At 50.3% G+C, this 20,824-nt stretch overlaps 1 protein-coding gene and 1 non-coding gene across 2 annotated transcripts in view; one reads left to right on the top strand and one right to left on the bottom strand.

The window, feature by feature from the left end:
* LOC120385050 (maestro heat-like repeat family member 5) overlaps positions 1–20,824 on the bottom strand; it is a 194,328-nt gene that overhangs the window by 122,890 nt on the left and 50,614 nt on the right. The window lies entirely within an intron of this gene.
* On the top strand, positions 7,211–7,283 carry TRNAQ-CUG. The gene has a single exon. It is a non-coding gene; the product is annotated as a tRNA-Gln (tRNA).

Raw genomic sequence — 20,824 nt, 5'->3', positions numbered from 1 at the left:
GAGTCACTCCCAGGACATCGTGTGCAGGGGAGCACAGGGGCAGGAGAGCGCCCCAGCCCCAGAGCGCCCCTGTGGGATTTTGGGGGTTGGGGTGGAGATGGCAGAGGAGACACCCATCTCCATAGACCCCCAGAGGCAGGAAATGAGGGGAGAAGGGGGGAGGGAGGGATCCAGCCCTATAGACCTGTAGGGGCAGGGAGATATTGGGGGCAGGAGGGTTGGCAGAGACCCAGCCCGGGGTGCAGGGGCAATGGGGCGGTTTGGAAGGAACTGGGGAGGAGAAGAGACACATGGCTGGACAGGAAACTGACTCACTCTGAATACATGCAGAGCAGGGCAGGACGGAGGAAGATCAAGCTGGTCCCAGGGTAATTTCGGGGGGGTCTGATTCCCCACTCAGCCGGGGGGCTCCCCTCTGGGCTGAGGAGCCCTGGGGTGGGGCAGGTACAGGGGCTCTGTGTGTATGTGTGTGTGTGTCAGGCTGGGGGAGCTGCCTGGGCAGAGGGGCTGGAACCAGGGGCAGCTCAGGCACCAGCACACCAAGCACGTGGTTGGGGCGGCAAGCTGCAGGGGCGCTCTGCTGTTCGCTGCGAGGGCAGCAGGCACCCCAGCCCCTCCCCACTCTACCCCTCCCAGGCTGGGGAGAACCCAGGAGTCCTGGCTCCCAGCTCTGCCCCTCCCCACTCTACCCCCACCCTCCCAGGCTGGGGGACCCAGGAGTCCTGGCTCCCAGCCCTGCCCCTCCCCACTCCACCCCTCCCAGGCTGGGGAGACCCCAGGAGCCCCGGCTCCCAGCCCTGCCCCTCCCCCTCCACCCCTCCCAGAGCTGGGGAGAACCCAGGAGTCCTGGCTCCCAGCCCTGCCCCTCCCCACTCTACCCCCTCCCAGAGCTGGGGAGAACCCAGGAGTCCTGGCTCCCCATATTTCCATATGGCTCCATCCAACAGCCCCGGGTGAGACAGGAGGCCAAGGGAGAAGCAGGCGGGGGCAGGGCCAGGCGAGACCCGGGACACGCGAGTTCCCGTCAGGAGCCGGAGGGGCGGGGCTCTCTGGGGCAGGGCTGAGGAGTTGTGAGGGAGGTGTCAGGTTGACCCAGGGACCCGCCCTTCCCTGGGCTCGAGAGGACGGAGGTGCCCGGGGCAGGCTGGGAGTTGTAGTTCCTGGCTCGTCTCAGGCGGAAGTGCGCGGTTGCTCGGACAACGCGCTCCCTCCCGGTGCACTCTGGGAGCGTAGTTCTCTGTCTCTCTCACGCGCGGCCTCTATTGCAGGAGGGGCCGTAACTCGTCCCTTCGCGCGCCCCTCCCGCTCCTGATTGGCGGAGAGGCGCGGGACAGAGACTCGGCGCGGGAGGCCCGGTTCCCTCGCCCGAGGCTCCCCCACCCGCGCTGCGGCGTTGGGATCCGTGGGATCCGGGCGGGGGCTCGGGGCAGAGGCGGGAATTCGGTCCCGGGGCGCCGGCGGCGGGTGCCGCTGCGGTAACTCGCCAGCGGGGTCCTTCCGCCCGGAGCGGAGGAAGCTCCTGGGCCCGGCCCGCAAGGGTTTCCAGGCCCCGGGGCGAGTGAAGGACCCTGCTCCAGGGGCCCCGAAAACTCCAGTGGGGGCCCCTGTGGGGCCTGGGGCAAACTGCCCCTCCTGCCCCCCCCCTGGGCGGCCCTGCCCCACATACCCCCCAGTCACTCATCACACACTGAGCTAGTTCTTCAGGGGCCCCACTGCCCATCCAGGAGCCCCGTGGGCCTGTGGCCGGGAAGTGAGGGAAGCTCCCCCTTGGGCTGGGCTGGGGGTGGGTGTGACTCTTTTCCTGCCTTGTGTGTGCTGGGCTCACCAAGGCTGTTTGCTCCCTCGGGGTGGGGGGTGGTTTTGGCCACAGGTGACGTGGTTTGGTAGCCCGGTGGATGCTGCGGGGTGTCTGGAATGGGGCGTGTGTGTTCCCATCGTGCCCCTTCCCCTCTGCCTGCAGAGCTGAGCACAGACAGGCCTGAGGGGCAGAGCAGGAGCTCTGGGAAGGAGAAGAGCAATATGAAGATGGAGTCTAAGACGAGGCCAGGTGACTTCTGTGGAGGAGACGTGCTGGACAGCGCCAAGGATTGGGAGACAACCAGGTGTGAGCCCAGGCTGCAGATTTCTAATTGTAGCTGTGATGGCAGAATGGGAGGAGGTTGAAGCCGGAGCCCTGGGGTGTGGGAGTAGTGAGAAGAGGAGCCTCGCCACCGTTGCTTTTTCTTTTGTGTTGTGTTTCATACCAAGAGAAAATAAATCGCGGGACGGAGTCCAGCCCTGAGTGAGATGGAAAGTGGCGAGAGCAGTGGCTGCGTGAATCCTGTTGATGCCAGGCAAGACCTGCCCAGCTGGGATCAGAGTAGCTGTCTCTGTCGGTGAGATATGTATCTGGTTTGGGAAGGGCTCTGGTCACAGTCCTCCTGGCTCCAGGCAGGGACTTCCCGTTACCTGGGTGTGGGGTTCCAGACTAGCTGTGGCTTCAAGGAGATGATGTTGCCATTTGCGAGGGCTGATCATCTCTGGCCAGGAGTGGTGTGTGCTCCCTAGCAGAAAGTTGGATCCATGAGGGTGACTCCTGTTCTGAGTTTCTTTCTTCCTCCGAGGTTTCTCTATGTTGGCCAACTTACACTCAAACTCTCTCTCTCCTTTCATGGACACCTGTCATGTTCAGTTGCCTGCATCCTCTTCCTCTGCTCCCCCTCCCCCAGTCTCCTATGGGCTCAGCTGGATCCATCTGCCCCAGGCAAGGTCTCTGCCATATTGGAAAGGATGTGTCCTGCCTGCCAGGATAAGGGGTTGCTCTTCCAACCCTCTATCTTCAGGAGACCTCATTGGTGTAACTGGGTCACAGCATGAGTGGCCAGTCATGTCTTTGGGGCTGTGGGGTCTGAGACTGAGAGGGTGGGTTCGTGGTCATGGCTTTGGGCACAGGAGAAGTGGGGCTGGGATTAGAGATTCCCAGAACCCTCCTTATCACCCGCTAGCTCCATTACTGCATCACCCAAAAGCCTCACTCAGGGTCCACTATGCCTCCTTGTGCTGGGCACTGCAGGGACAATCAGAGGACAGCAGGATGCATGAGGAAATAGATGAGTGTGTGAGGCAGATGGGTGAAGGGGGGTGTGTGGCATACATTGGGGACGGATGGGGGTTGAGAGTTGGACGGACAGCGGGACAGATGGAGAGCTGCAGGGACGGATGGTGACGTCACAGGCTGGACTTGTGATGGGTTCAGCTCATGGCCGCTGGCCCTGTCATCTCCTGCCCCATCTGCCCGTCTGACTCTGCCCCTGTCTCTCGCAGGCAGCACTCAGCAGAGTCTGGCCCTGTCGTTACACTGGTGCCTACATCCAGTGTACACCTGTGTGTTATGTGCTCCTGGAGAGCTCAGGCGGGGACAAGCATGCGGCTCACGGCTGCTGAACCAGCTACTCCAAAACTGCCACAGATCTCCCCCTCCTTGGGCAGCAAGACCCTGGCTGGGGGGTTCCCTGTCCCTCCTCGCTGCCAACGCATCCTGCTCAGCACAGAGACCGAGGTCACCTGCCTCCGCCCAGCCTCTAGCTGGAGCTGCTCCAGCCCCAATTGCTGGTATCCAGCCTGGCCGGAGTTGGTGCGATGTCCTAGCGAGTCCGTTCTTTCTCCCGGTAGATGACGATTTTCCCCACTGCAGTTAGTTGCTCTTTCTCTGCTTCCCCATGGCCCCTCCCAGTGATAGTGACCCCTGCTGGCCAGGCACGAGAGTGTCCTGTAGGGGCCTCCTTGTAGGAGCAGTGACTCCTGGTGGTGAGGGCAGCAATGCCTGGCATGTATCCCCTAGCATTGCTGCAGCGACCCCTGCTGGCCACTGAGGCAGTTGCCTATGTGACCCCACCATTGCCATTGTGCCTGTGAGCGCTGGTGGGTAGGTGAGGCAGCGCCCTGTATGTATATGAGCCATTGGGGCAGTGCCCTCTGCATAGTCCACTCTCATCTCGGTGACTCGTGTTGTCCCAGTGGGGCAGTCCCTGTGTATTTAGTCCCCCAACCCCTGCCTTGGGCCAGTGACCACTGGTAGCCAGAGGAATCAGTGCCTGAGGTGTGTTTTCACCTCCCCCAAGGTGGCAGGGTGCCTGGGTCGCCGTGTCAGGCAGTGCCCTCAGTATCTTCCAACCCCTTTGTGGCAGTGAGCCCTGCTCCTGGTGTGTGTCACTCCCCCACTAGGGATGTGCACTGGTGGCCAAGTATGGCAGTGCCCTGTGTGTATCACCCGCTCACCATGCCGCTGCCACACACGCGGACCAGATAGGAAGTGTGAAGAATCGGGACGGGGTGGAGGGTAATAGGCACCTACATAAGAAAAAGCCCCAAATATTGGGACTGTCCCTATAAAATTGGGACATCTGGTCACCCTATCCCTTCTACCCCTGAGCCAGGTATGGCAGGCACTGATCCCTGGCATCTCTGTGGGGCAATACCCTCTGTATATCCCCCAATTGGGGCAGTGACCCCTGTTGGTCAGGTGGGGCAGTGCCCTGTGTGTTTGTCCCCCCCTATTTAGGTAGTGACCCCTGGTGGCTAAGTGAGGCAGTGGCCTTTGATTTCCTCTTCTCTCCCCAGCCCCCTCTCTCTCTGGGGTAGGGCCCCCAGTTGGGGCACTACCCGATGTGTATCTCTACTAATTGGAGCAGTGACCTCCCTGTGGTGCCCTGGTGTGGCAGTGCCTATTGATATCTCCCTCCCTCTCTCCCCACACCATTGTGGTAGTGGCCACTTCAGTCAGTGGCCTGTTTATCATCCCCCCTGCCCCAAACCACCACCATTGCAGCAGTGGCCCCTGGTGGCCATGTGCGGCAGTGCCCTGCATGTATCCCCCACAACCATTGCTGCAGTGACCCCAGGTGCCCAGTTTGAGTAGTAGCCTGTGTGTACCTCATCTCTTGGGGCAGTAACGTGTGGGGCCACGTAGGGCAGTGGCCTGTATGTACCATCTCCTCTGGAGCAGTGACCACTGGTGTCTTGGTGCTAAGATGCAGCCACCTCTGGGGTACATGGTGGGGCTGTTTACAGGACAGTGGGGACAGGCCCCCCCGTTCCAGGAAGCAGGGGAATGTCTGGTGTTCAGGGCAGAGCGTTCCACCTTCTATTGAACTGTGATGCTCTGAGCACCTTTCCCCTGCATGAAGAAGACCCTGTGTGGCTCCAAAGCTGGTCCAGTAACAGGTATCACCTCACCTGCCTTGTCTCCCTGGTATTCTGGCCAGTGTCCAACTTCCCCTTCGCTGTTGGTCCTCAAACCTCCTCCAAGCAACCCCCCCCCCAGTCTCTTAAGAGGCCGAACCTCACCTGGAGCCCAACCCAGGGAGGCACCACCTGAAAACCCTATGGCACCATGGGAGTGGTAGTATCCACTGCCTCCATCTCCCACCAGCCAGGACAGGCCCCACAGCACCATGGGAGTGGTCGTGTCTCCTGCTTCCATTTCCTGACAGCCGCTGCCAGGCAGGGCCCAGACTTCCCGTTTCTGGTGCGAGTCCGGAAGCAGATGCTGCCATGAGGCGATGCTGGGAAGGGTGGTGCTGGTGTCAGGAGAAAGCAGGAGGAGTAGGTGGGGTCTGTGCTACTGTCCCCCTAATCCCTGCTCCCCCCCCTCTGGCACCCAACCCTGAAGCTCTGCACCCCTAACCCTGTGCCCCCTCCAGTTCCCCTAACCCCTGCCTCCTCCCGCACCCGTAATCCCTGCACTGTGCCCCCTTTTCCCCTAACCCCAGCACCCCCACCAGTGCCCACATGGGGAAACTGACCTGGATGCACAGAGTAGCTGGCATTGCTGCTCGCTCCCCCCGCCGCCCCTGAACACTGCTCCTCCGCACATCGCTAGGGGGCTGTGAGAGGGGGGCACGGAGGAACATTGGGGGGAGCAGTATCCGCTCATCACCGCTATCTCCCCCTTCTCTTCCCCTCCCTCCCCCCATGCTCCTGTGCCGGGAGGGAGCAGGGAGAAATCTGGGCACCACCCCAAGCAGCACTCCCCTGCCAGCCGGGAGCAGTTTCTGACTTTACACCAGCAGCACACACCTCTCTGCTACCGTACAGCACCGCCCTTGACCATGGTACCCCTGGGCAATTCCCTGGTGGCACCCACCCCAAAGGCTGGCCCTGGCTATGGGCTTCAGAGGGAGTGAGCAGACCAGGCGGCCATGGAGAGGTCAGCCCCTGTTCTCCTCTCCGAGCTGCTAGCAATCAGAGGCCAGGGACATGCTTCCATGCTGATGACAGGTACTGCTCGATAACGATGCCACCAACCGAAGATTGATTTTCCTGTCTAGTGGTTCAGGTTCTGTAGTGTCTGCATCAGAGTGTTGCTCTTTGAGGACTTCTGACAACGTTTCACACCTCGTCCCTCTTGGATTTTGGAAGGCTCTTCAGATTCTTAAACTTTGGCTCGGCGCTGTAGCTGTCTCTAGAAATCTCACGTTATACCTTCTTTGCGTTTTGTCAAATTTGCAGTGAAAGTGTTCTTAAAGTGAACAACATGTGCTGGGTCATCACCCAAGACTGCCATAAAATGAAATATATGGCAGAATGCGGATAGAACCATGGAGCAGGAGACATACAGTTCTTCATCAAGGTCTTCAGTCACAAATTAACACGTTATTTTTAACGAGCATTATCAGCATGGAAGCATGTCCTCTGGAATGGTGGTTGAAGTATGAAGGCATATGGATGTTAGCATATCTGGCACGTTAATACCTTGCAACGCTGGCTACAAAAGTGCCATGAGAGAGCCTGTTCTCACTTTTAGGTGACGTATATAAGACACGGGCAGCATTATCTCCAGTAAATGTAAACAAACTTGTTTGTCTCAGCGATTGGCTGAACCCGAAGTAGGACTGACTGGACTCTAAAGTTTTACATTGTTTTCTTTTTGAGTGCACTTATGCAACAACAAAAATCTACATATACAAGTTGCACTTTAATGATAAAGAGATTGCACTATAGTACTTTATATTTTACAGTGTAAATATTTGTAATAAAACTATATATAGTCAGCACTGTACACTTTGTATTCTGGGTTGTAATTGTGTCAGCAACCTGCCCAGTTGCCTCGCTGCCAGGGGATGCAGACATTTCTGTAAGGCACATAAAGGGGCTATTTGGTGTTGAAGCAAATGCGAGGAATGTGCATTTATGAGAGGAATTTCCATCTCTTCAGTAGCTGTACATCAGGGCCCCAGTGGCCTAATGGATAAGGCATTGGCTTCTGAAGCCAGAGATTGTGGGTTGAAGTCCCATCTGGGGTGAAAATCTACTTTCTTCCTGTATATTGCAAGGAAACCTTGGCCTTTATATTAAACAAGGAAGCTGGGAGATGTTTGAGCACAAAGTCCTGGATCTTGGGAACAATCACCAAGGGATATTAGAAGGCTCAGTCTGGTGACCTAATGGATGCAACCACACCTCCCCATCCCAGGGTAGTCCCATCTGAGAACCAGGATCCATGGAGCAACATTCCCCTCCTGCCCTGACAGGTGGGCTGTGCAGATGATGGTGGAGGGCAGCAGGAGAGGAGGTTGCACTAGTGCTGCCTGGGCTGTATCTGCACCAAAGATAAATGGAGGGGGTCATGCAGCCTGTGCCTGAAACTCCACAAGTGCTATGTTCCTCCCAGAACAAGTCAAATCCTGCACCAAGGATGGTGAATTCCCATGTGAGCACACAGTGCCCCTGTCCACCACACATGCTGCACACACATCAACTGCACCAAAAGAGACACAAACTGCACACTGAGGAGACAGCTGGTTTGTTTCCAGGTTGCTTTTATTTCCAAAGGTACTGAAGTGTGGGGTCTCTTCTTTTTCCGTGGGCAGAAACGCAATGGAGGAGAATCTCACATCCCTTAGCTGCCAGGTGACAGTGGCAGGAAGAAAATGCACTGCAATGAAATTTAAAAAACATAAATAATTTAACAATGAGAAGTAATTAAATAAAAATAATCCAATGGACGCACATGCCGGTGGCTTGTTCCCAGCCCAGAGAGTGAGAAGCAGGGAGTGTGTGAAAGGCGGGTGGTTAAGTCTGAGGAGCATATTCATAGTTTGTATAAGTTAAATTATAGCAGACCGCTACAAAATACTCCATTTGGTAACATCAGTACAGAATATAGAAATCTACAAGCAATACAGCCATACACAGTTAAGACAGGGTGTCCACTTAATACCAGAGTTCCCACAGCCAAATAGCTGGAAGTCCCTTCACAGTCACTGCTAAACAAAACAACCTTGTGCAGAGCCAAGAGCAGCCCTGCTGTGCCATTAGGAAGGCCTGCAGGAGACGCAGCAAATCCATCTAGATTCTGTGCTTCTGCTTAGTAGTTACCAAGTGTGATCAATGAAAGGGTAGGTGGGTAGCTCCCTTTTTTGGACACCCAGCCAGTAGCTATAAAATTCCTCTGAGGCCTTGTCTACACTATGACTATAGGTCGAATTTAGCAGCGTTACCGCCATTTAACCCTAGACCTATGCACACGACAAAGCCCTTTTTTCAGCAAAGGGCTCTTTAAATCGATTTCTTTACTCCACCTCCGACGAGGATTAGCACTGAAATCAGCCTTGCTGGGTCAAATTTAGGGTAGTGTGGACGCAATTCGATGGTATTGGCCTCCAGGAGCTATCCCAGAGTGCTCCATTGTGACCACTCTGGACAGCGTTTTCAACTCAGATGCACTGTCAGGTAGACAGGAAAAGGGTCACAAACTTTTTAATTTCATTTCCTGTTTGGCCAGTGTGGCGTGCTGATCAGCACAGTTGACCATGCAGAGCTCATGCAGAGCTCATCAGCATGATGTGCACATTGCCAGGGCACATTGCCCGGCCTGTACTCTGTGAGAAGTCTATGACCATGTCTATGTCCTCATCACTCTTGTCACCCCACTGCTGTCACCTCCTTGCCTGTTTTCGCTTTTGCAGATTCTGGTTCTGCACTGAGAAAAGGCGTGAAACAATTGTCTGCCATTGCTCTGATGGAGGAGGGGCGACTGATGGCATGGCTTACAGGAATTAAAATCAACAAAAGGGGTGGCTTTGCATCAGGAGAAACACAAACAACTTTGTCACACAGAATGGCCCTCTCAAGGATTGAACTCAAAACCCTGGGTTTAGCAGGCTGTTGATTTCACAAAACAAAACAGGTCAATTTCTTGTTTTGATTCATCTAGTTTTACATCTTAGGCTGGTAGCAAACAGTACAGTACAACTGCTAGCCATTGTCATCTCCTGGTTGCTTGGCAGAAGATGGGAATGACCTGGCTGAGTCACTCCCATGTCTGTCCATGCGCCCCAACTGACCTCAGTGAGATCAGCTAAAAGCAAGAACTATTAACACAGAATTCTGTTCAAAGCCAGAGAAGTCTTTCAGCCTCCTTCCTCTTGCCGGTTTCTCTCCTTCCTTCTGTTCAAAGACAGTTCCCTGTACACTCCTAGTTTGCACAAACCCACCCACTGACCTGTGACTAACAATCTCTCGCTGCTAACTCTTCCAGGAAAACAGGCCAAAGAAAGTGTCTGCAAGCGCTGCACCGCAGCCCCAATACTCTTTTCAGTTCCTTCCCACAGAACTTTCCTCCAGACCAGTCCAGTGCCTTGCTGTTGCTTGTCTAACCACTGCCAGAGGCAGTGGTTTCCCAAAATTGAAATTAGGGGGTGTTCAGAATTTACAGGGGGTGTCAGGACCAATGAGATATATAAAGAGATATGAATAAAGTAAATGTTTTGTTAGGATTATGCAAATTTAACATAAGAATAATGCAAGTTACACCAAAACACATAACAGGTCTAGATTTCTAAAAAAATATAATTTTTTTTTAAAAAGGATTTAATTTAAATTGACTTTTGAAAAGTAAGCCATCATGGTGAAAGAGGAAAGTCCTCTCATGGATCAGTAACTGGTTAAAAGATGGGAAACAAAGGGTAGGTATAAATTATCAGTTTTCAGAATGGAGAGAGATAAATAGTGGTATCCCTGAGGGTCGGTACTGGGACCAGTGCTGTTCAACATATTCATAAATGATCTGGAAAAATGGGTAAACAGTGAGGTGGCAACATTTGCAGATGATACAAAACTATTCAAGATAGGTAAGTCCCAGGCAGACTGAGAAGAATTACAAAGGGATCTCATAAAACTGGGTGACTGGGCAACAAAAATGGCAGATGAAATTTAATGTTGATAAATGCAAAGTAATGTACATTGGAAAACAATCTCAACTATACATACAAAATGAAGGAGTCTGAATTAGCTGTTAACACTCAAGAAAGATCTTGCAGTCATTGTGGATAGTTCTCTGAAAACATCCTCTCAGTGTGCAGCGGCAGTCAGTGATTCCCAACATTCTGTTTGCTTTTTAAAAAAGAACAGGAGCACTTGTGGCACCTTAGAGACTAAGGCTATGGTTACACTTGCACTTCAAAGCGCTGCGCGGCAGCGCTGAAAGCTAAGTGTAGTCAAAGCGCCAGTGCTGGGAGAGAGCTCTGCCAGCGCTGTCCATACTCCACCTCCTGTGGGAATAGCGGACAGCGCTGGGAGCCGCGCTCCCAGCGCTGGGGCTTTGACCACACTGGCGCCTTGCAGCGCCGCAATTTGCAGTGCTGGAGAGGGTGTGTTTTCACACCCTGCTGCAGCGCTGCAAATTCAAGTGTAGCCATGCCTAACAAATTTATTTGAGCATAAGCTTTCGCGGGCTACAGTCCACTTCATCGGATGTAGCCCATGAAAGCTTATGTTCTTTGCAGTACAGACTAACACGGCTGCTACTCTGAAACCTTCGCTTTTTTAAGAAAGGGGAGGCAGTGACCATGAGATGGTCGAGTTCAGGATCCTGACACAAGGAAGAAAGGAGAGCAGTAGAACAGAGACCCTGGACTTCAGAAAAGCAGACTTCAACTCCCTCAGGGAACTGATGGGCAAGGTCCCCTGGGAGAATAACATGATGGGGAAAGGAGTCGAGGAAAGCTGGCTGTATTTTAAAGAAACCTTATTGAGGTTGCAGGAACAAACCATCCCGATGTGTAGGAAGAAAAGTAAATATGGCAGGCGACCAGCTTGGCTTAACAGTGAAATCCTTGCTCGTCTTAAACACAAAAAACAGCTTACAAGAAGTGGAAGATTGGACAAATAACCAGGGAGGAGTATAAAAGTATTGCTCAGGCATGCAGGAGTGAAATTAGGAAGGCCAAATCACACTTGGAGTTGCAGCTAGCCGGAGATGTTAGGAGTAACAAGAAGGGTTTCTTTAGGTATGTTAGCAACAAGAAGAAAGTCAAGGAAAGTGTGGGCCCCTTGCTGAATGAAGGAGGAACCTAGTGACAGAGGATGTGGAGAAAGCTAGTGTACTCAATGCTTTTTTTGCCTCTGTCCTCACAGACAAGGTCAGCTCCCAGACAGCTGCACTCTGCAGCACGGTATGGGGAGGAGGTGACCAGCTCTCTGTGGAGAAAGAAGTAGTTCAGGACTATTTAGAAAAGCTGGACGAGCACAAGTCCATGGGGCCGGATGCACTGCATCCGAGGGTGATAAAGGAGTTGGCCGATGAGATTGCAGAGCCATTGGCCATTATCTTTGAAAAATCATGACGATTGGGGGAGGTCCCGGATGACTGGAAAAGAGCTAATGTAGTGCCCATCTTTAAAAAGGGAAGAAGGAAGATCCAGGGAACTACAGGCCAGTCAGTCTCACCTCAGTCCCTGGAAATATCATGGAACAGGTCCTCAAGGAATCAAATCTGAACCACTTAAAGGAGGAAAGTGATCAGGAACAGTCAGCATGGATTCACCAAGGGCAAGTCATGCCTGACTAACCTAATTGCCTTCTATGATGAGATAACCGGCTCTGTGGATGAGGAAAGCAGTGGATGTGCTATTTCTGGACTTTAGCAAAGCTTTTGATACAGTCCCCCACAATGACTGGGAATTTTCAGCTTAGAAAAGAGATGACTAAGGGGAGATATGCTAAAAGTCTATAAAATCTTGACTGATGTGAAGAAAGTGAATAAAGTAAATGTTTTGTTAGGATAATGGAAATTTAACATAAGGAAAATGCAAGTTACACCAAAACACATAACAGATCTAGATTTCTAAAAAAATATATAATTTAAAAAAAAGTATTTAATTTAAATTGACTTTTGAAAAGTAAGCCATCATGGGGTAAGAGGAAGATCCTCTCATGGATCAGTAACTGGTTAAAGATGGGAAACAAAGGGTAGGAATAAATTATCAGTTTTCAGAATGGAGAGAGATAAAAGTGGTATCCTTGAGGGCTCAGTACTGGGACCCCTCAAGGGGTCCTATTCAACATATTCATCTGGAAAAATGGGTAAACAGTGAGGTGGCAAAATTTACAGATGATAGAAAACTATTCAAGATAGTTAAGTCCCAGGCAGACTGCGAAGAGCTACAAAGGGATCCCATGAAACTGGGTGGCTGGGCAACAAAATGGCAAATTAAATTCAATGTTGATAAATGCAAAGTAATGCACATTGGAAAGCAATCTCAGCTATACATACAAAATGATGGCATCTGAATTAGCTGTTAACACTCAAGGAAGAGATCTTGGAGTCATTGTGGATAGTTCTCTGAAAACATCCACTCCACGTGCAGCAACAGTCACAAAAGCAAACAATGTTGGGAATCATTATGAAAGGGATAGATAATAAGACAGAAAATATCATATTGCCTCTATATAAATCTATGGTACGTGCTCACCCTGAATAGTGTGTGCAGATCTGGTCACCCATCCTAAAAATATATATATTGGAATTGGAAAAGGTACAGAGATGGGCAACTAAAATGATGAGGGTATGAAACAGGAGGAGAGATTAAGCGACTGGGAATTTTCAGCTTCGAAAGAGATGACTAATGGGGATATGATAGAGGTCTATAAAATCTTGACTGGTGCGAAGAAAGTGAATAAGGAAATTTTATTTAATCCTTCACATAACACAAGAACTAGCAGTCACCCAATGAAATTAATAGGCAGCAGATTTTAAAAAACAAAAGGAAGTATTTCTTCACACAATATAAAGTCAACCCAGGAACTCTTTGCCAGGGGATGCTGTGAAGACCAAAACTATAACAGGATTTTAAAAGAACTAGATAAATTCCTGGAGAACAGGTCCATCTGTGGCTATTAGCCAGGATGAGAGGATGCAACACCATGCTCTGAGTGTCCCTAGCCTGTTTGCCAGAAGCTGGGAATGGGCAACAGGGGATGGATCACTTGATGATTCCCTGTTCTGTTCATTCCCTCTGAAGCACCTGGCCTTGACCACTGTTGTAAGACAGGGCACTGGGCTATATGGACCATGGGTCTGACCCAGTATGACCATTCTTATGTAAAAATTAATTATAATAAAAATGTTTAGTACAGAAACTCCCCAACATAATGACCTCCCAAGATAGCAACAATGTGAGATAACAACCTTGGCAAATACTGCATTTTAAAAATCTTGGCCTACTGAAACATATTTATATAAGTTTCCATTCCCAGTCACAAATCTAGCATTCTGGAGCAAAGTGACTAAAATATAGTCCAACAAACAAATGTTTATTTAACGTGCCCCTCACTTTTCCCTCCACTGCACTCCGCTCACTGGTGTTGTCCTTGGTCAGTGGAGACTCAGAGTTCAGAGGTGCTTTCACGTGAGTACACCTTCCAGGTGGGGACAAAAGGCAAAGTTTGCTCTGGCAACGGCTGTTCATTGTGCCACTGTTCACTCCACCACTCTGTTGCCAATGGCCCTGCACAGTCACCTTCTGCTGTCACCTACCACTGTGACCTCTGCGATTTGGTCTCTTGAGGTTCCACCAGCTCTCAGTGATTTCAACATTAACAAGTCACCGGGACCAGATGGCATTCACCCAAGAGTTCTGAAAGAACTCAAATGTGAAGTTGCGGAACTATTAACTAAGGTTTGTAACCTGTCCTTTAAATCGGCTTCGGTACCCGATGACTGGAAGTTAGCTAATGTAACGCCAATATTTAAAAAGGGCTCTAGGGGTGATCCCGGCAATTACAGACCGGTAAGTCTAACGTCGGTACCGGGCAAATTAGTTGAAACAATAGTTAAGAATAAAATTGTCAGACACATAGAAAAACATAAATTATTGAGCAGTAGTCAACATGGTTTCTGTAAAGGGAAATCGTGTCTTACTAATCTATTAGAGTTCTTTGAAGGGGTCAACAAACATGTGGAAAAGGGTGATCCAGTGGACATAGTGTACTTGGATTTCCTGAAAGCCTTTGACAAGGTCCCTCACCAAAGGCTCTTACGTAAATTAAGTTGTCATGGGATAAAAGGGAAGGTCCTTTCATGGATTGAGAACTGGTTAAAGACAGGAACAAAGGGTAGGAATTAATGGTAAATTCTCAGAATGGAGAGGGTAACTAGTGGTGTTCCCAAAGGGTCAGTCCTAGGACCAATCCTATTCAATTTATTCATAAATGATCTGGAGAAAGGGTAAACAGTGAGGTGGCAAAGTTTACAGATGATACTAAACTACTCAAGATAGTTAAGCAGATTGTGAAGAACTTCAAAAGCTCTCACAAAACTAAGTGATTGGGCAACAAAATGGCAAATGAAATTTAATGTGGATAAATGTAAAATAATGCACATTGGGAAAAATAACCCCAAATATACATACAATATGATGGGGCTAATTTGCTTCTAGCGTCAGGAAACAGATCTTGGAGTCATTGTGGATAGTTCTCTGAAGATGTCCACGCAGTGTGCAGAGGCGATCAAAAAAGCAAACAGGATGTTAGGAATCGTTAAAAAGGGGATAGAGAACAAGACGGAGAATATAGTATTGCCCTTATATAAATCCATGGTACGCCCACATCTCGAATACTGTGTACAGATGTGGTCTCCTCACCTCAAAAAGATATTCTAGCACTAGAAAGGTTCAGAAAGGGCAACTAATATGATTAGGGGTTTGGAGAGGGTCCCATATGAGGAAAGATTAAAGAGGCTAGGACTCTTCAGCTTGGAAAAGAGGAGACTAAGGGGGGATATGACAGAGGTATATAAGGTCATGAGTGACATTGAGAAAGTGGATAAGGAAAAGTTATTTACTTATTCCCATAATACAAGAACTAGAGGTCACCAAATGAAATTAATAGGCAGCAGGTTTAAAACAAATAAAGGAAGTTCTTCTTCATGCAGCGCACAGTCAACTTGTGGAACTCCTTACCTGAGGAGGTTGTGAAGGCTAGGACTATGACAATGTTTAAAAGGGAACTGGATAAATTCATGGTGGCTAAGTCCATAAATGGCTATTAGCCAGGATGGGTAAGAATGGTGTCCCTAGCCTCTGTTTGTCAGAGGATGGAGATGGATGGCAGGAGGAAGATCACTTGATCAATGCCTGTTAGGTTCACTCCCTCTTGGGCACCTGGCATTGGCCACTGTCGGTAGACAGATACTGGGCTAGATGGACCTTTGGTCTGACCCGGTACAGCCGTTCATATGTTCTTATGTTTTCCATTGCCCAGGAGACCCAGCCAGGGTCTGATGTGCTGGAGATATGTTGGGAAAAGGAACTGTCTGAATTGCCAAGGCAGGAAGCCAACAATCTACAGCAACATCATTAACCACAAACTCACTCTAAGCATGCTCCAGCCAGAAGGGAAATGGGCAGGGATTATTGCTGTTCAGCCATGGCCACACATCCAGAGCTGCACAGCAGTGAGGGTGCTGGGCAAGCTGGTCTGAGCGAACAATTGGAAATGATCCTTCCGTTAGAACAGAACCAGAGTGTAGAAAGGCCCCTGTGTTAAATGGTTGAGGCTGAGGCCTTAGGAAGCTGGCCTACGATACCATAGGGATCTTTCTGTGGAGGTTTGATTCTTGCCAGCTAGAGGAAGCTGGTGTGTGGTGTCTTAGTGGCTGCACTTTCAGTGATGCAGGTTTCTCTATCCCATTGTTCCGGGGTCATACTACTAGATTGCCAGCTGCTTTTCAGCTGCAGTGTGGAGACTGTTTGTGTGTGTGGAGAGACAGTGTGTGTGTGTGTTGGGGAAGAGTGAGTGTGTTGAGGTAGGTAGGAGCGGATCATTATTATCCCTACTTGAAAGAGGGAGACGCTCAGGCTGAGAAAGGAGAATTGACTTGTCTTAGGTCACAAAGCCAGTCAATGGCTGAATTGGGAATAGGACCCCCAGAGCCCTGATTTTCAAATTAACCGTCGGATCTTGAATTTCATACATTGAATGACCTCAATAAAGTGCTCTCAGATGAGCTCCAGTCCAACAAGTGTGCACAGTAATTATTCAGCCAGTATTTGAGGAGAACTGCAATGTTAGAGAGAATCATGGACTGCTCAGAGACCACTAATGCAGAGAAGCAGCAAAATTTGTCAAACATATAACTGGTTATGACTTATTTACTTGGTCTTAAAGAGAACAACAAGGACCTGAGTCTCCTCCTGTCAATAACCTCCTGCTCAGCCAATCAGGGTAGAGACTGAGGAGGGGAGGCTGAGGGGTCTCACCAGAGAGCTAAACGGATGGCCCAGGTCACTGGTGGGGATCACTGCCCCAGCACTACTGCAGCTCCACAATTTGGGGTGGACCTCCCACAGTGAGAGCTGCCGAGCACTCCCCCGTAACACACAGACACACGCACACACACACACACACACACACACCCCTCCTGGTGTTGGGAGGGGAACAGGAGAAAGGACAAAAGAAGCAAGAGACGAAGAGAAAGCGGGGGGGGGGGATGGAGGAAAAGTTGAAACAAAAAGGACAAACCCTAATGTCCCCAGTGATTCTAAGGGACAAAATCCCAGGTGTGGAATAAAATTCTGCCTCCTTAAGATCATGCTTTCCATGAGTTCAACTTTCACCAGAATGATCAGACCGAACAGTTTCAAACCTCGAGGAGGCTCTAACCCTCTAAACAGGGACATCTGTTTTCTAGTAAAATCACTAAAAGGGAAGGAGAAAACTCAAAAGAGGTTCCTCCTGGCGCTCACGTCCGTGAACCCGAATACTCTCAGTCCTCAAAGAGAGACCTGGAGAGGGAGACTTGCTGAAGCAAAGCCACAGGGTCTCTGAGGTTTCCCTGGCCCCTCGCCCCTGTCCTGCCTGGCTGATGTCAGCATCTCTCTGTGAGGTCACCACCTCCCCACCACCTTTGGCCAATAGTCTGAGCCCCTGCAAAAGGCCTTGTGATGCCACTGCCACACCCCTCCCTTGCTGGGCTAATGTCCTGCCCCTGGCCAGGCACTTTGGAGGTTTGAGCTATTCCCTGTGGATCACCCCACTCAAGGAGCCATTCTAGGAAGCAAGCCGGCTAGACAATAAAACATCAGACGCTGCTCCCAATGCTACACTTAGTTTTTCAGAAATTAGTTGACTTTATGGCCAGAAGAGACCATTAGAGCATCTAATCTGACCCCTGCATATCACAGGTCTCCTGTATGACACAAGAGCTACTTTTGGGGTAAACACATTCCAGAAAGGCATCTAGTCTTCATGAAATGACGTCACGAGATGGAGAATGCACCAATTTCCTTGGTAGCTTGTTCCTGTGGTGAATCATCCTCACTGTTGAATATTTGTGCCTTAATTGTAATATGAATTTGTCTCTTTTCACCTTCCAGCCATTGGGTTTTTAATGCCTTTCTCTGCTACATTAAAGAGCCCTTTAATAGCCAATCTTTTCTCCCCATTAAGGCACTTCAACGTTTCAATGAAGTCACCTTTCAATCTTCTTTTGAGAAGCTAAACAGGTTGAGCTCTTTCAATAGCTCACTAGAAGGCATTTTTCTCCAGCCCTCAGAACATTTGGTGGCTCTTTGCTGCCTCAACTCCAATTTCACACCATCTTTTTCAAATGAGGACACCAAAACTGGAGGCAGTATTCCAGTATCAGTCTCACTGATACCATGTCACCTCCTGTGACGTTCTTGACATAATCTGTAACTGTATAGATCACCGTTGCCACCACTGTTCTATATTTGCAGCCAATATTGTATAAAGGTGGTCACATAAAGGGTCTATGGAGAGGTTATGATTGGCTGATTATAATTATGCTATCTCTAGATATGTATCATTTTTGTAGTTGACATTATGAATATTGGCTCTATGCTGCCTGTATTTCCAACTTGTGCTATGCTTCTGGGGAACACCCCAGCCAGACAAATTGGTGTCAGCTCTGCCTAGCCTGTGATGGCCCATTAAGGACCATCAGCTATACAACTGACCCATTGAGAGAAGGCAGATATGCCTTGTGGCTCAACAAGGTGTGCAGGGACCTGCCTATGGACAGAACTCTAAGGTTTTTCTATGTCGCGTGCTGGATAGAGTGTCCTTGGGACAAAGAAAGCAAAGACCACATGGCAGAGACTATAAAGACTGATGCCTCATCTCCATCTGGTCTTCAGTCCTGCTTCCTACCTCTGGAGGACTTGGCTACAAACTGAAGCTCTGTACAAAGGACTGAATGGCCCATCCCAGTTGTGGATGTACTCCAGAGACTTGATTTGAACCTGCAGTTTATTCCATCACTGCTACAAGCCTGAACCAAGAACATTGCCAAAGTACAAGTTTTGCCCAGGGCACCGTTTCCCCTAACGCTGGTCCTTGGTAACATTTCTTGATGGGGGGGGGGGAAGGGAGAGAGACGAGGCGTTTTCTCTCTGTTTCTTTCCTCTCCGTTTTCTGCTCCTTCCTTCAATTCCAGAAACCTCTCTTGTGTTTCAGACTGTGCAGTGACACCCTCCCCACCCCAGGACTATGGAGCCTTTGGAGCAGAAAGATCCTAGGAGCTAAGGATGAATCCAGGGGTGAGTAGCTGGCAGGAAGGAGTCCTAGCAACTCTTCTGGGAGTGCAGGGGAGGAATGACTCCCCCTTCTCTACATTCTCCCCATGGGGCTCTGAGGAGCAGGGAGGGTTGTGTGATAAATTCCATCCAACATTCCCCTTTGATCCAAGCCGAGAGACATCTCAGCTCTGCACGATCCCCTTGGCAGCACCAAACAAGGGATGTTTTCCATTGCCCAGGAGACTCAGCCAGGGACTGATGTGCTGGAGATATGTTGGGAAAAGGGACTGTCTGAATTGCCAAAGCAGGAAGCCAACAATCTACAGCAAAATCATTAACCACAAACACACTGTAAGCATGCTCCAGCCAGAAGGGAAATGGGCAGGAATTCTTGCTGTTCAGCCATGGCCACACATCCAGAGCTGCACAGCAGTGAGGGTGCTGGGCAAGCTGGTCTGAGCGAACACTTGGAAATGATCCTTCCGTTAGAACAGAACCAGAGTGTAGAAAGGCCCCTGTGTTAAGTGGTTGAGGCTGAGGCCTTAGGAAGCTGGCCTACGATACCACAGGAATCTTTCTGTGGAGGTTTGATTCTTGCCAGCTAGGGGAAGCTGGTGTGTGGTGTCTTTGTGGCTGCACTTTCAGTGATGCAGGTTTCTCTATCCCATTGTTCCAGGGTCATCCTACTAGATTGCCAGCTGCTTTTCAGCTGCAGTGTGGAGACTGTTTGTGTGGGGAGAGACAGTGTGGGTGTGTTGGGGAAGAGTGAGTGTGTTGAGGTAGGTAGGAGCAGATCATTATTATCCCTACGTGATAGAGGGAGACGCTCAGGCTGAAAAAGGAGAATTGACAATTAATGCAGAGAAGCAGCACAATCCATGAAACATATAACTGGTTATGACTTATTTACTTGGTCTTAAAAGAGAACAAAAAGGCCTTGAGTCTCCTCCCTGTCATTAACGCCCTGCTCAGCCAATCAGGGTAGAGACTGAGGATGGAAGGCTGAGGGGTCTCACCAGAGAGCTCAAAGGATGGCCCAGGTCACTGGTGGGGATCACTGCCCCAGCACTACTGCAGCTCCACAGTTTTGGGCGAGCGATTTCACCAGGACATTGCAACATCTTTCACAATCCACATGAGTGGAGACTGTTCATTGATTCATCGAAGACGAAGTCTTAAAGATGTTTTACTGCATAATGGCAATGGTTTGCCATTAATTCCACTTGGTGATGCAGTCCATAGGAAGGAAACCTAGGACAACATGAAACAACAACATGAAACCTCTCTGAGGCTCTTATCTGCTCCACAGGGACGTCTGTCTTCTCATTCAATTAGCAGTGGGAAAGGGGATGCAATGTCTGCCCCCAGCCAGACCACCAACCCCATCAGACACCCTCCCCCGCTGGTGCACCAGGGTCTCCCCCAGACCGACAACAGCTATGAATTAAAACCCCACAGTGTTTGTTGGGGCTACTGGAGATGCTGAAATCTCACTCTTGTCTCTCTCCTCCTGCCTCCACCTCCAAGCCAGGCACTGGGCAGTTCAGTGGGAAGGGATGAACTGATGACAGTGGAGGAAAAAAATCAAAAACCAAAAGTGAAGCCAACCGCGCAAGCCGGGCAGGCAAGGCAAATCGCAGGCTTCTGCCATAGACTAGTCCTCCCGCTCTTCCAATAACCCACCCAAACCGCGACACCACAGACCCCACGTTCCTGGTGTAGCTCCACCTTCCAGTGGGAAGTGGGAACCAATTACTAACACACACAGCATATTCCTGAGGCGCAGTGCTGGGAGCTGGGGATCTGGCGGGCACCTCACTGTGGGATTCACGAGTGGCTCCGGGAGCATCCATGCAATCAAGCCGCTCCACATGCCGTTGTGCCGAGGGATAACAGCGCCTGGAGGGGTTGCTGCTGGTCACTAGCAGGGCATTGTGGGAGACAGCCCAGGCTGGAGAGGGTTTGGGAGCACAGCGGATCCCATCACAGTGTGTCCCCCCAGCACCCACAGGGAATATCGTGCC

The sequence above is a fragment of the Mauremys reevesii genome, linkage group 17 (genome assembly GCF_016161935.1).
Source record: "Mauremys reevesii isolate NIE-2019 linkage group 17, ASM1616193v1, whole genome shotgun sequence".
NCBI lineage: Eukaryota > Metazoa > Chordata > Testudines > Geoemydidae > Mauremys > Mauremys reevesii.
The sequence above is the reverse complement of the archived record's forward strand: the minus strand, read 5'-3'. Positions and strand labels throughout refer to the sequence as shown.